The 14163-nt window shown below is 39.2% G+C and overlaps 1 protein-coding gene across 2 annotated transcripts in view; it reads right to left on the bottom strand.

Moving 5' to 3' along the window:
* stat4 (signal transducer and activator of transcription 4) overlaps nt 1-14163 on the bottom strand; it is a 145585-nt gene that overhangs the window by 47291 nt on the left and 84131 nt on the right. The gene's annotated exons all lie outside the window — the stretch shown is intronic.

The following is a 14163-nucleotide window of genomic DNA, read 5'->3' as shown; positions in this document are numbered from 1 at the left end:
TCAATGTGTATATTTATTTTTCCTTAAAAGCAATTCCCAACTATTAACCAAATTGGCTTTTTTTTTGCATCACAAACCATTTTATTATATGTAGATCAACAGCAAAACATGCACAACCATAGCTACAGTACTGCAGCTGCCACTTTTACATGGTGGGTCCACAGTGTCTAAAACTGTATTACTGATTCACAAGTATTATTGATTACTGATGTTATGTAGCACTTTAAAGTAATAGGGGCGTCTGTTGTGCAGCAATTTGAGGACACCCATAATGACTCAAGCACAGTGACATTTGGCCAAACTGAGTACTGCCCTTTGGAAAACTCACACAGGTGGTTAATGACATCCCAGTAAAAATGTACACATGAGCCCACATGAAGACACACAGTGCATACTCTAGTTCCATTCTCCCTGTGATAAATCTGTAGTGCCTCTAATATAGCATGGTAAACGATAAACAATGAAAAAAGGAACTCTTAGCTAAAATTTACATTAAATAAACAATACTGATATACTTTGAATTAAAATATATATTTAAAATAGTAGAATTTTGATCTTTGTAAGTTGTACTTGCAACATATTGAGGTAATAAAGAGTTAAAAGGTTTGTAGCGAGCTACAAGGTTTCCAGTTCGATATTCACATAGGTCTCAAGGTTCTGGGTGTACTCCTTGCTACTTCTGATATGGGACACTAGCTTCCTTGTTTTCCTAATTTCTCGTCCTTGTACTTCTGCTGACCGCTCTGTTGCTCAGCAACACTAGTGATAATGATTCCCCCAACCTGCTTACAATACTATATGTAAGCTGCTGTAATTTGAGCTCCACTTTGCTATCATGCTAAGTGCTTGGTCCTTGTGTACACAATAAAGACTCCTTTCTCTGACCAAACCTGAGTCAAGTTTTTGATTCTACAATATATACCACCTGTTTTCATTTGGAGATTACTAATATAATAAAATGCATGTGGATAATACTAAGAGCTCGACATATTTCAATGAAAATGTCGATATTACATTTTTAGGAACAATAACAACTGCATTTGAATGCTAAATACTTTTGCAAAGTAACCTCCTGCCACAAGAACAAAGGTTTATGCTACTTAAAAACATGTGCCAGATGAAGCGTGCGCTATACAAAAGTAGTATCAAAAGTCCTACATACAGGTGCAGACATTCAAAATGCACGGCACAAACCCGTACCGCAGGCATCTACGCGTGCGCCACCGCGCCCTACCGTGGCATGTGATTGGCTGGCCAAAATGACCGATAGGGGCACTCGTGGTGCGTTGGTCGGTCATGGAAATATTTAATCATTTAATCTCTTTACTGTGCATGTTTTAATCCACTTAGTATTGAATATTTATATGGAATTTTACCACTTAATGGAAATTTTTGTAGCTGAGCATAAAAAGAATAGGAGCATCTAAAGGTCATAAATGATATTAATTTAGGAACATAAACATATTATGTAAACTGCTGAGTAATTATCCCATAAGTATAAATGTGTATTCGATTTATTATAAAAGCACCAACATCAACAAAGGAGATGCATGCTATTTTTTGCATTAAATTATAAACATTAATTTTAAATTTTAAACTGTAGAATCGCAATTATAATCACTATTTTTTTAACAGTTACAACACAAATTTAAATTTAAAAACAAATCTGAAATATTTTAAAAGAGAAGCTATTTAACCTATTCTGACATACAGAAGACATGATGGATGGATGGATTATTACCCTCATTCATTTATTTCTTTTTTAAATTATATAATGTTAGCATGCCCAAAGGTTTTTTTTTCTCCTTACTAAGGAGTTTTTGGTTCCTCTCCTCCATTGTATTCTGGTCTTTTCTGTTTTGTATTCACAAAATGTATGGTTACTTTGTTAGGCGCTTAGGGCAACCTTGTTGTTTAAGGCGCTTTATAAAAATAAATTGAATTGAATATTTCCTACATGCATTTGAGATCATGGTGTGCTTAGCGGGTATTGTTTTGATTACTGAAGGTGTAAAGACTGGAAGTCTTTTTCAGTACTAAACTGGAAAACCTCACAGAAACTTCACTGATGGTGTGTCTAGAAGCATCAACGGATGTATTCATTCTTTTTTTTATGGGATAGAAAAGTGACCACCAGGAAAGACCGAGGTGGTGAGGGTTGGCAGCCTGTAGCTTGCTACAGATCAACTCATGGAATTTTACCCACAGGCGAGCCCGAGACAGGTGGAGAATGTGTGCCCCAGGTGGATGGACACAAAGATAATGGAACAATGCAACAGACAACGAGTAAGGAATGTGCTTTTGGCAAAGTCTGCAAGAATATGAAAGATCTGAAGATCCATCAAGCACAATTAGATGTTTTGGAAGAGTAAGTTAATTTAAAATAGAACAAATACAGATGCAGGTCTCAAAACATGTGGTATTTCTTCCAAAAGCATTACCTGTAACGCAGTGCATTGTGTTATGTAATTCATTGTCCAAAGACAATCGATATGTGGTGCATTAGATGTTATTGAAATGATTGCATTCAATTTGTTTCTATACTGTGCATGTTAATTAGCTTAATATGGAATATAATTATGGAATTTTACAACTAATGGGAAATTGTGATGGCTGAAAATAAAAAGAAAGTATAACGAAATATGTACTGTACATAATGTGCATATCGTAGATGGTAGTGGTAACTATAAAAAACAAAGTACACAGTATTCCACTTTTTTCATAAATATTTAAGAATTTATGTGCATGTTGTAACTATATAATGTTGATATGTTTAATACGAAAGCTATAATGTTTTAACCTTTTCTAAGAATATGTAATAACAACACAGTACAGTCTGTTGTTGTTATTGTTGTAAAAAAAAAGTTGTATTACTGATTTAATACCAGTTGATAGGGAATATTAATATGGCATTTTGTAACTAAAGAAATTCTGGTAGTTTAAAATATCATTTGTGGACATTTTCTGAAACATTTTGACATGTTCATTTTAACTACTTTTGCTGTCCTTGTAGTTGTAATGGACAATGAAACGCTCATAGACTGCAATGTAGTGCACTACATCTAGGTGGTAGTTTTGTACAGTGCTTTAAGGTGAAGGATTTGATTCCTGGACACAAGAAAGCTTTTTTTTTTACATAGTCCGACATATAAAAATAGTTTATTATTATAACTTGTTGTGAAAGTGATGTCCATCTTTCAGGTTTATATCTGTTCTGAGAAAATCTATATTTTGTCTTAATGCAAATTTCATCAACCAGTAATCAGGAAACAATTGAACTTCAAATTTTGATTTTGAAAAATATATTTCACACATTTTTACTGTTTTTTGCTGCTCTTTTTTCTGCCTGGTAGCTGATATAATTAGATGTGTGTTATGTAACAGTGTTACTCACTGGAAATTAGACACAAGAATTGCACAAAGAATATTGTTGCAGAGCAGGACATTTTCTGTTATAGAGGAGACATGTTGTATTTCTTTTTCTTTCAGCATAGAATTAAGCTTCACATGTTCCATTGCAGCCAATGCATGCAACATAGCTCCCTACACAAACTTCTTTAACAAACATGTTTGTTACAAAGGGTGGGGGTGTTAATCCCAATGTGTGGTTATTTGGAATAGGCAGTTTTGCTTGGGGATGAGGCTGAATTTACAGCTTCTGCCCTCTTCTTCAGTGCATTCCTTGTTTAGCGTTTTAGCATAAGGAATCAGGAATAAAATAGTCTGTTTTATAAAAACACTAGTTTTTCTTTAGTATGTGTACTGTAGTTTTAAAATGCAAACAAAGACTACATTTCCACTTGCCACACATGAATCACATGAAGTCATATTCACAGATTCCAAACCAGTAGCATACATGCCAATGAACTGTATACTGTATACACAGTATGATACTGTATGGTTTTAAAGCCAATACAGTACAGTATGTGTGTGATATACATTTTTATAATCAAAATTTAAAGTTAAATTGTTTCCTGATAATTCATTGCTGAAATTTGCATTAAGACAAAATATAGATTATCTTAATGCGGATGTATACCTGAAAGAGGCATATCGTGTTAAAGAGGCACAACATGCTATAATAATAAACTTTTTTATATCTTCTGCTATGTAAAAAAAATAAAACAATGTTCTGTTTGGGAATCAAACCCTTCTCCTTCTGAGAAGCAGGTGGCCATCTAAGCCACTGCCGCTTGGGTGCAATGGGCTACATTATATCTATGAGCATTTCTGTCACGACCACCAACCTGCCCAGACCAGCCCCCAAGAGAGCTAATCAGTGCCAGCAGCGGGGCAATAATTACAAGCGCTGCCGCATGTGTTAACTCGGCACCAGACGCCCTACCGTGCAGCAGGCTGCAGTATTTAAGCCATTCCAACCCGCTTCACGCTGCTCGGTATTGAGTCTTCTCCCTGAGAGCTCTACCTGGCGATTACTGTTCTTCATATGACCTTGGATTTTGGACTTCCCTTTTGCCTTTTGACTTCGGACCTCGCCTCTCAACACGGATTGTTTGCCACCAGTGTACTACCCGGATTTCGACCTACCTTACTCCTTTCGACCACGACCTCGCCTCTTGTTTCAGATTGTTTGCTTCTATCGGACTTCCTGGATACTGAACCACCTTTTCCTTTCGACAACGAACTCGCCTTTCGCATTGGATTGTACACCTGCTGTGTCTTCTGCCTACCCTTGCGTCTGCACAGCATCCATATCTCTTCATTAGGGTTGCCTAACAGTTTCATTGTCCATTACAACTATAAAGGCTGAAAAACTTGTTAAACGAACATCAAATATTTCCAAAATATTATCCACAAGTGATATTTTTAGCTGCCAACATTTCTTTGGTTACATGATTCCATATTAATATTCCCTATCAAGTGGTATTAAATCAGTTCTTTTACAACAATAACGGCAAGTGTTCTTATTACATATTCTTAGAAAATGATAAAAAATTATAGCTTTTTATTAAGTATATAAACTATACAGATGCAGCCAGTCAAAATGCAAGGTAAAACCCCATACTGTGTGAAATGATCTGCAGGTTAGCGCATTATACTGTAGTACGTGATTGGCTGGCCAAAATTACCAACAGGCGGCACTCATGTTGCATTGGTTGTTAGTGAAACGATTGCTTCATTTGATCTCTTTACTGTGCATGTTTAAATCCTCTTAATATTATATATTAATATGGAATTTTACAACTAAAGGGAAATTTTGGTAGCTGAGCACAAAAACAACAGGAGCATAATGTCTCTAAACATCATAAATGATATTAATTTAGGAATATAAACATATTATGTAAGCTGCACATGTCTGGTATTGGTAGTTTACATAAAAAATACACACCAGTATTCCACTTTCTTCCTAAACATTTTAAGCATCAAAGCCTTTCATTCGGTTACATACTGTGGTTATTTTGGAAAAGTTTTTATGTGCTGTAGTGGAAATCTAATGAGTTAATTGATTCTTAAAAATGTAGAGAGCTTTACACAAAAATATATTGGTGCTTTTAGATAATATTTCAAGGATATAACTGCTATGCTACAGTACGTGCAGAACTTTAGAAAACAGTTCGTCAACAAAGTACACTGCTTAGGTTAGTTTAGAAGACAATGTACCAAAATAATATATGCTGTCTGGGTCATTAGAATTAGCTGAAAGTAACTGATAAGCTTTGAATAACAAATCTAGTTTTCTTCTCTCACTCTATGATGTAATCTGTTTTCTCTTAGAGAAAGGGGAAGTTTTAGAAGGGACCAAGTGCTGAACTTTTTTACAGCGCAACGTCTTATAAAAACCCTGTACTGCTTGTAACAAATTGAGTCTCTGGTTGCACTTTGCGAAGTGGCAGCAGGGCTCCCAATATTGCAATATTGAAATAAAGACCTTACTCAGGTGAGAACTCTCTCTTGTGGCTTCCTTGATAGTTATATTTCCATGACAATTTGGGGGCTCGTCCGGGATCACAAACCTGAACGCGAACGGCTGCTGAAACTCCATCCGGACCCGGACAATTTTAGCAAATTGGACGAACCTCGGAGGATAAACTGTTTATCCTTCCAGAGACGCGTCTGGAGAATTGGCAGCTGTCTGACGTCAGTAAGTGATCCTTAAAAATTAATAGTTTGAGAAGCGAGCCACAGGGGTGTTCTCACGCGGGTTTGATGAGTCTGGGACTCATATAAAGAACTTATCTTAACACAGACGTGTGGTTTTTGCTCTGCGGAGTAGTTAATGTGATAAGGTTCTAAGTAAGGCACCGATCGGTAAAAATGGGAAATTAAAATTCAAAGACGAAAATGGGACCGAGCAGTCCAGCAAAAGTACATGTACGACAAATTCGGAGAAACAATTATAGCCTGGGTTAGGGAAAAAAATTATGTTCATGAACTGTAAAGCTAGGGTAATAGGTGTAAGGGAACTTGCACATAATTTATATATGATAATTAGGGGCCCATAACTATGAAGGATCTTTGTAAGTGAATCAGAATGGACAGAGGAAAGTTGAATTAGGAAAAAGAAGTTTCCTGAAGAAGGGGAAACTTAGAAGAGAAGGAGAAGAAATGAAAGAAAATGAATTGGAAAACTTATTTAATGGAAAGAGGAATCACAGAAATAATGGGAAGCTTAAAAAAAGACTAGTCTTGAAACTAAAGAACAGCAAGCTGCAGCTAAAGTCATGGCCATGCGTACTAAAAAGAAAAAGTCTCCACCGAAATTAGAAAGCGGTCCGGAGCCACTTGTTTGTGAAATACCAATGTGCACTTTTTCAGGTCCAGAAGGAACTCCAGCATATGTACAGTACATTGACATTGGTCTCCTAGTGAATTATTTGCATTAGTTAAGTCTTTTCCTTAATTGCCTGATGATCGTAAAGAATTTAGAAGAAAGGCAATCGCCTTGTTCTTGATTGTCTTAAGCCTAATTACAGTGACATAACCTTGTTGCTAGATCATATTGTTCCTAAAGGTTTACAACGTCCTCTAAAAAGGAGGCGGCAGATTGGCGGATACGTGACCCAAATGATGAAGAAGTATCCATCTAAATTAAACCACACGGACATGGAGAGGAAAAGTTAGGCGGCCGCTTCTAAAAAGAGGTAAGGACTCCTCTTTTCTAAAAAGTCCCTTGTCCTCTCCATGTTCCTGTGGTGGGTTCAGGGTTTTCCTGAAGCTGAAGCAAGTACAACAGAAAAATGAGTTAATGGTGTATGTGTTTTAGATGCCTGTTTTGTGAAGGTGGGGTAGAAAAGGAGGGATTGCTGAAGGAATAGCATCTCGCCCTGCCCGTGCGAAAAAATCCAGGTGTTGCATCCTGGTACACAACTGCAGTACGGCTGAAGGTAGTAACTAGAACTGTACTCGCAGAAGAGCCGAAAATGGTAACTCGATTCAACTGTGTGTTTAAAGCCAGGATTTGGAACCTGGTCCGTGTTCCCGAATTGTGATAGTTCGTCAGTTTGTCTCGACTGGGGGATTCCGCGGGGCGCGTGGGAGACGTGAAAATGGTTTGGTGTGAAGGGAAAAAAAGTTTGATTAATCCAAAGTGAAACTTAAAAGAAATATTGACTGTCAGACGGAATTTAGGCTGAACAGGAATGTAGAAAAGTTTATGAACCTTTGGATAAAAATATTTAGAGGAATATTTGAGAATTCAACAGAATATCATAGATGAGACGCAAAAATCCCTGATGGAAAAGCTAAAAGCAATGGTTGAACGAAACGAAGTTGTATATGTAGAAAAAGAGAAAGCAAAAGAAGAAATAGAACGCCTTAAGAGAGAATCTGGGAGAAGGGTGGGAATTAGTGTGGAGATTTTTGAAAGAGCATTACCCACCGAAAACTGATTAGAGAAAAGTAACAGCATGTCAGCAGAAGGAAGTGAGGATGTTTTCAGATTTTACAGAAAGGTTTATAGCTTTATGGATAGTATACTCGGGGTTAGCCGATGAAAAGGAAGTGAATGAAGATACTTCCACAGTAATAAAACAAATTTACTTGAGTGGGTTAAAACCTGATGTTGCCAAGAATGTGCAACTATGCTTTCCTGATATTACGAACAGAGACAGATGTGATTTAATAACTCGCGAAGCATGCATGCAGAAGTGCGAGCGCTGCAAATGGGTGGTAAAAAGACTCCCAAGGAGGAGAAAAGGGAGCCGCCAGTTTGTCGAAATTATTGTGCGACTTTAATGTTATACCGAGATATAAAACCTCAAAGACAAAACTACTAATAAGCTGGTGTGCAGTTACTAAAAAAAATGTGTTTTTTGGAGAAATTGTAAGAAAGAGGCTTGATTTCACAATTAAAGAACTTGTCAGAAGCTGAAACGAGAGCCGTGTGTGAACTAACAGTTTTAATCTAGTAAACCCCTCTGTAGCCTTCCTAAATTTATCTCAGGATTTAAATAAAAGTGAAATAATCTTACAGTGTGCAGTAACTGTGGGGCACAGGAGCACAGCTGTCCTGTTTTTAGACTAAAACAGCATAAAGATGTGATATAACGTTTTCTAACGGATAACAGGAGGCTACAGGAGAAGGAGTGCAAGGGTTGTGTTTAAAGCAAATATAAGCTGTCACAGTCTGCTTGGGTAAAGATGTACAGTTTCAACTACTGATGTGGGTGGGGGACACCCCAGACCTATTTTAGGCCCAGACTGCAGCATTTTATAAGGAATTACTGCATGAAATAGCATTTATGTAAACTAACTCAATAGAGTTATGTGATATTGTGATTGTTTTACCTAATGAGGGAATCCATAAGGCCGGGCTACTCCAAGTATTGGATCTTGAGAGGAAAAAAAGGAGTATAAAACCAACTACATGATAAAGCCAGGGTGAATGCCTTCTCAGAACGAGATTGTCTAGTGACGTATTGGTTTAAGGGGGGTAGTGCAGTCTAAAGACAAAATTGCCTTGACCCCTGCAGCAGAAACCGTTTTTGATGTTTTGAAACAAGCTTTCTTGCAGGCACTGGCCCTGGACTGGATTCCCTCAGACGGATCATCTGTATGTAATCTGTATGTAAGTGAAAGAAATGGGTCGTGAGCTGTTGTGCTGGTGTAGGAGGCATGGAGATAGGCATCGTCTGGTGGGTTATTATTATTCAGGACCCCTTGATGCGGTGGCCAAGGGGCCGTGTTTATGTGTTGTGCAGGCTACCTGCCTGGCTGTATAAACTGTGAATAATCAGGTGTAGAACTAGCAGACCGAATGAAAAGATTTAATTGAAACTTGTAAATATGCTAAATGGAAAATTGTAGCAATGTATATAGACTGTATATATACATTTGGTGTATGCCACAATTTTGGATGGCAGTGAAGGAATAGGGATTTCCCCAACATGGCAGGGACTCCAGTTAAGAATGCTGGGTTTGTCTCTGAACTGTTAGAAGCTTTGCAGCTGCTGACTGAAGTAGCTGTGGTAAAGTGTAAATCACATAATAAAGAAATGTTTCCAGTAACTCGAGGGAACAACTTTGCAGATGTAGCTGTCAGGTGAGCAGTACTTGTAGAACAGGAGTCTGAGACCCCTGTGAGACCTCTGTTGGTGAAAAGGGGACAGCTACAGGATATTCAGGCTGAGGCCTCTAAAGCAGAGAAAAGGACATGGTTAGAAAAGAGTGTGGTGCTGCCAGCACACTGGACGCTCTGCATGCCCTCACAGCCTAATGCCCTTTATAGCTCGACAAATGCACTCTGTCGGACACCTGGGTGGGGACCGTGTTTGAAGCAGTAGCCACTTATGTGGTATCTCAATGTGATGCTTATCAAAGGAACTCAACTACAGTTCAGGTGCAGGTGCTACAGCTCAAAAGGCCTGCTCCTGAGAAACCTTTCACGCAGTAGCAAATGTTTACAATTTACAATTGTCAAGGGAAACCTTGGCTCTTATCATCTGTTTTCCCAGTGGGTTGCTGTCACTGCCTCTGTGTCTACCAAACACTTGATGATGGAGATAAGCCCTCGGTGGGCACTGACCTACCGCTTGTATTATGATCAAGGGACAGGCTGTGGCTGGATTATTCGGGGTGAGATGGACTGAGATCACCCTCAGTCTGCTGGAACAGTGGAATGAAGGAACAGAACTCTAAAAGATCGACTAGACATCAGAATGAAGGAACGCCATGGAATGCGGGCTGGATCAAACAGAACTGTGTAATAGAGCCTGTTTGATATCATCACAAGCCAATCAACAAAACTTCCTGGAGGGATGAATTTGGCTAATGGATTGTTGAATTTGCTAATTCTCTATTGTAGTATTGTAGGTTGTTAATTGAAGTGGTGCATGGGGCTGGTGAACAGGTGCTGGACACTTGGAGACCTCCAGTAGAGGGAAGACACGACCTGATACCTGGCGAGTGGGTATGGTGAGGAAGATATACCCTGCCAGATGTTGCAACCCTGCTGGGAAGGACCATATCAAGTGCAACTGACTACCGACTCTGCCATCTGAGTGACAGGACGAGATCGCTGGATCTACGCATTGCGCCGACACCGAACCACTGCACCAGAGACTGAGTGAACATTAATTATTATATTGTAACTGTTTCTGTGTTTGTTGAGCTTCCTGAGGGGGGGCGGCAGTGTACCTGTTAAGTGTAATGCGTTTTACTTTGATAAAATGGGGATATGGAATAAATACTTTATCAGTCAGCCACAAATAATAATCAGAGCTCATGTTGGGATTGTATTGCTATAGAAGATGCTCATGGGAGTAATCCCCTTTGATAGAGGTGATTATTTAGGTTTATTGGCATGGGTAAATAGCCCTGCTTTTAGTCTGAGTGTAACTCAGATATATTAAAATGGAAATACAGTGCCTTGCGAAAGTATTCGGCCCCCTTGAACTTTTCAACCTTTTGCCACATTTCAGGCTTCAAACATAAAGATATAAATTTTTTATTTTATGTGAAGAATCACCAACAAGTGGGACACAATTGTGAAGTGGAACGAAATCTATTGGATTTTTGAAACTTTTTTAACTAATAAAAAAATGAAAAGTGGGGCGTGCAAAATTATTCGGCCCCCTTGCGTTAATACTTTGTAGAGCCACCTTTTGCTGCGATTACAGCTGCAAGTCGCTTGGGGTATGTCTCTATCAGTTTTGCACATCGAGAGAGTGAAATTTTTGCCCATTCTTCCTTGCAAAACAGCTCGAGCTCAGTGAAGTTGGATGGAGAGCGTTTGTGAACAGCAGTTTTCAGCTCTTTCCACAGATTCTCGATTGGATTCAGGTCTGGACTTTGACTTGGCCATTCAAACACCTGGATACGTTTATTTGTGAACCATTCCTTTGTAGATTTTGCTGTATGTTTGGGATCATTGTCTTGTTGGAAGATAAATCTCCGTCCCAGTTTCAGGTCTTTTGCAGACTCCAACAGGTTTTCATCCAGAATGGTCCTGTATTTGGCTGCATCCATCTTCCCCTCAATTTTAACCATCTTCCCTGTCCCTGCTGAAGAAAAGCAGGCCCAAACCATGATGCTGCCACCACCATGTTTGACAGTGGGGATGGTGTGTTGAGGGTGATGAGCTGTGTTGCTTTTACGCCAAACATATCGTTTTGCATTGTGGCCAAAAAGTTCGATTTTGGTTTCATCTGACCAGAGCACCTTCTTCCACATGTTTGGGGTGTCTCCCAGGTGGCTTGTGGCAAACTTTAGACGAGACTTTTTATGGATATCTTTGAGAAATGGCTTTCTTCTTGCCACTCTTCCATAAAGGCCAGATTTGTGCAGTGTAAGACTGATTGTTGTCCTATGGACAGACTCTCCCACCTCAGCTGTAGTTCTCTGCAGTTCATCCAGAGTGATCATGGGCCTCTTGGCTGCATCTCTGATCAGTCTTCTCCTTGTCTGAGCTGAAAGTTTAGAGGGACGGCCAGGTCTTGGTAGATTTGCAGTGGTCTGATACTCCTTCCATTTCAAGATGATCGCTTGCACAGTGCTCCTTGGGATGTTTGAAGCTTGGGAAATCTTTTTGTATCCAAATCCGGCTTTAAACTTCTCCACAACAGTATCCTTGGTCTTCATGATGCTCTCTGCGCTTTCAACAGAACCTTGAGACTATCACAGAGCAGGTGCATTTATACAGAGACTTGATTACACACAGGTGGATTCTATTTATCACCATCAGTCATTTAGGACAACATTGGATCATTCAGAGATCCTCGCTGAACTTCTGGAGTGAGTTTGCTGCACTGAAAGTTAAGGGGCCGAATAATTTTGCACGCCCCACTTTTCATTTTTTTATTAGTTAAAAAAGTTTCAAAAATCCAATAGATTTCGTTCCACTTCACAATTGTGTCCCACTTGTTGGTGATTCTTCACATAAAATAAAAAATTTATATCTTTATGTTTGAAGCCTGAAATGTGGCAAAAGGTTGAAAAGTTCAAGGGGGCCGAATACTTTCGCAAGGCACTGTAACTGTATGCTCCTCGCTATAATCACAGTTTTAGGCCATTCTCTATTAGGGTGATAGACAGCTGTTTAGGTGAGCAAAGACTAAACAGTACTTGTATTCTAGAAAATTATTAGCAAATGAATGATTAGCAAAGCACATCTATGATGAAGAAAAATATATATCATAATTATAATCCAGATAATTGGGGCATTGGTGCATGGCTACAGTCTGTGCTAGGAACCTGGAGAGGGTCTCTGGTTCAATACATATTTGTGTGTCTGGTATTATTCGTTATGATCATACTGTTAATATCCTGCTTGAAAAACATGTGGACTAAAGCTGCTGCTTCTGTGCTAATTGTACGCCCTGAAGGGATCATGAAGGTCAAAAAATGATTTCATGGGAAAGGTTCTCTTATCTAGTGGCAGAACCTGATGGGTAGAACAATATAGTTTTAAGGGGGGTTACCCTTGGGAGTGATTCCCATAGATGCACATTATTATTATGGTTTGTTTGTTCTTAATAAGATGTTTTGCAGGAACGGACCAAAGAGAAATTTTACAACTTCAGCTAGAATTGTTCTGCAAAACGGCACAGCTGAGGCAGTGGAACAATGTGTAGATTTTTCTAAGAGTTATTACCCAGCTGTTGACCAATCTTGTAAAAAAAACCCTAAGAAAAATGCTGGGCTCCAGCCCACAGGGATTTACCTGTGCTGTAAGAACTAATGTGTGAATAAGGAGACTGGATTCTGGTGAAAGACAGGAAAAAGAAATGGTGTTCACTCAGGTGGAGGGGGCCGTGCCAGGTGCCCTGAATTCATGCTTCCCACTGTAAAAAGGTCACAAACGAACTGAGCAAAGAGCAGGAGTGATGTCTCCACAGGGATAGATGGGGATCACCTGCTTGGGACTGATGTGCACAGCCTTTTTCCTTTTTATGTGGAAGCCTGTCACCACCCAGAAAGAGGAAGAATCTAAACGCGAAGCCTCTTTGTATACAAACTGGCTGAATGAAACTGATAATGAGGGCGATATGAGTAATTTGTGGTACAAATTTATAAATCATACTGTAAAGTTAAAGAAATTTAATGCATCTTGTTATGTATGTGCTTTGATGCCTCATTCTACAGCCTCACCCATGCAACTTTTCCCCTGACCAGTTGATAGTCACATTTCTGAATGCATAAGTCTAGTGGCAGGATTTCCAAAGCCAGATCCTAGATCTTTTCCCACCTTCACCATAACGTATTTGACCTACTCAAAGGGGCATCCATATGCAGCCGGCCTGAAGATAAATAAGTCTACTACAGTAGCATTAGGCTTCGTTTCTCCCAGAGACCCAGCAGTGCATTTTGCTATTCACTTCAATGTTACCAGTAAAAAAGCAGAATGTCCTCCTTTGTGGGATTACCTAAAGAATCACATTACCTGGACTGATTCTCCTGTTAAAGTAGCAGTTTACCTGCCTTCTAAGGTTAATCACTCTTATTGCTATGAGAATAAAGGTCGTGGCCCCTCAGTAGGAAGAACAGGAGGCTGTAGCTCCACGGTTACTAACCATACTTTATCTAATGGAACTATGGTTTTGATGGATTGGTATTGGCAATGTGGTACAAAAGTTTATGATAGCCTTCCTCCCCAGTGGAGAGGAGTGTGTGCTCTAGTCACGCTACACCACTCCATTCTCATTGTCCCAGTAAACTCTTACTTGTTAAATTCAATGAAGCCCCTTCAGAGGGAGTCAAGGGTTA

The sequence above is a fragment of the Lepisosteus platostomus genome, chromosome 14 (genome assembly GCF_059453375.1).
Source record: "Lepisosteus platostomus isolate fLepPlt1 chromosome 14, fLepPlt1.hap1, whole genome shotgun sequence".
Classification (NCBI taxonomy): Eukaryota; Metazoa; Chordata; class Actinopteri; order Semionotiformes; family Lepisosteidae; genus Lepisosteus; species Lepisosteus platostomus.
This window is presented reverse-complemented; position numbering and strand designations above follow the sequence as displayed.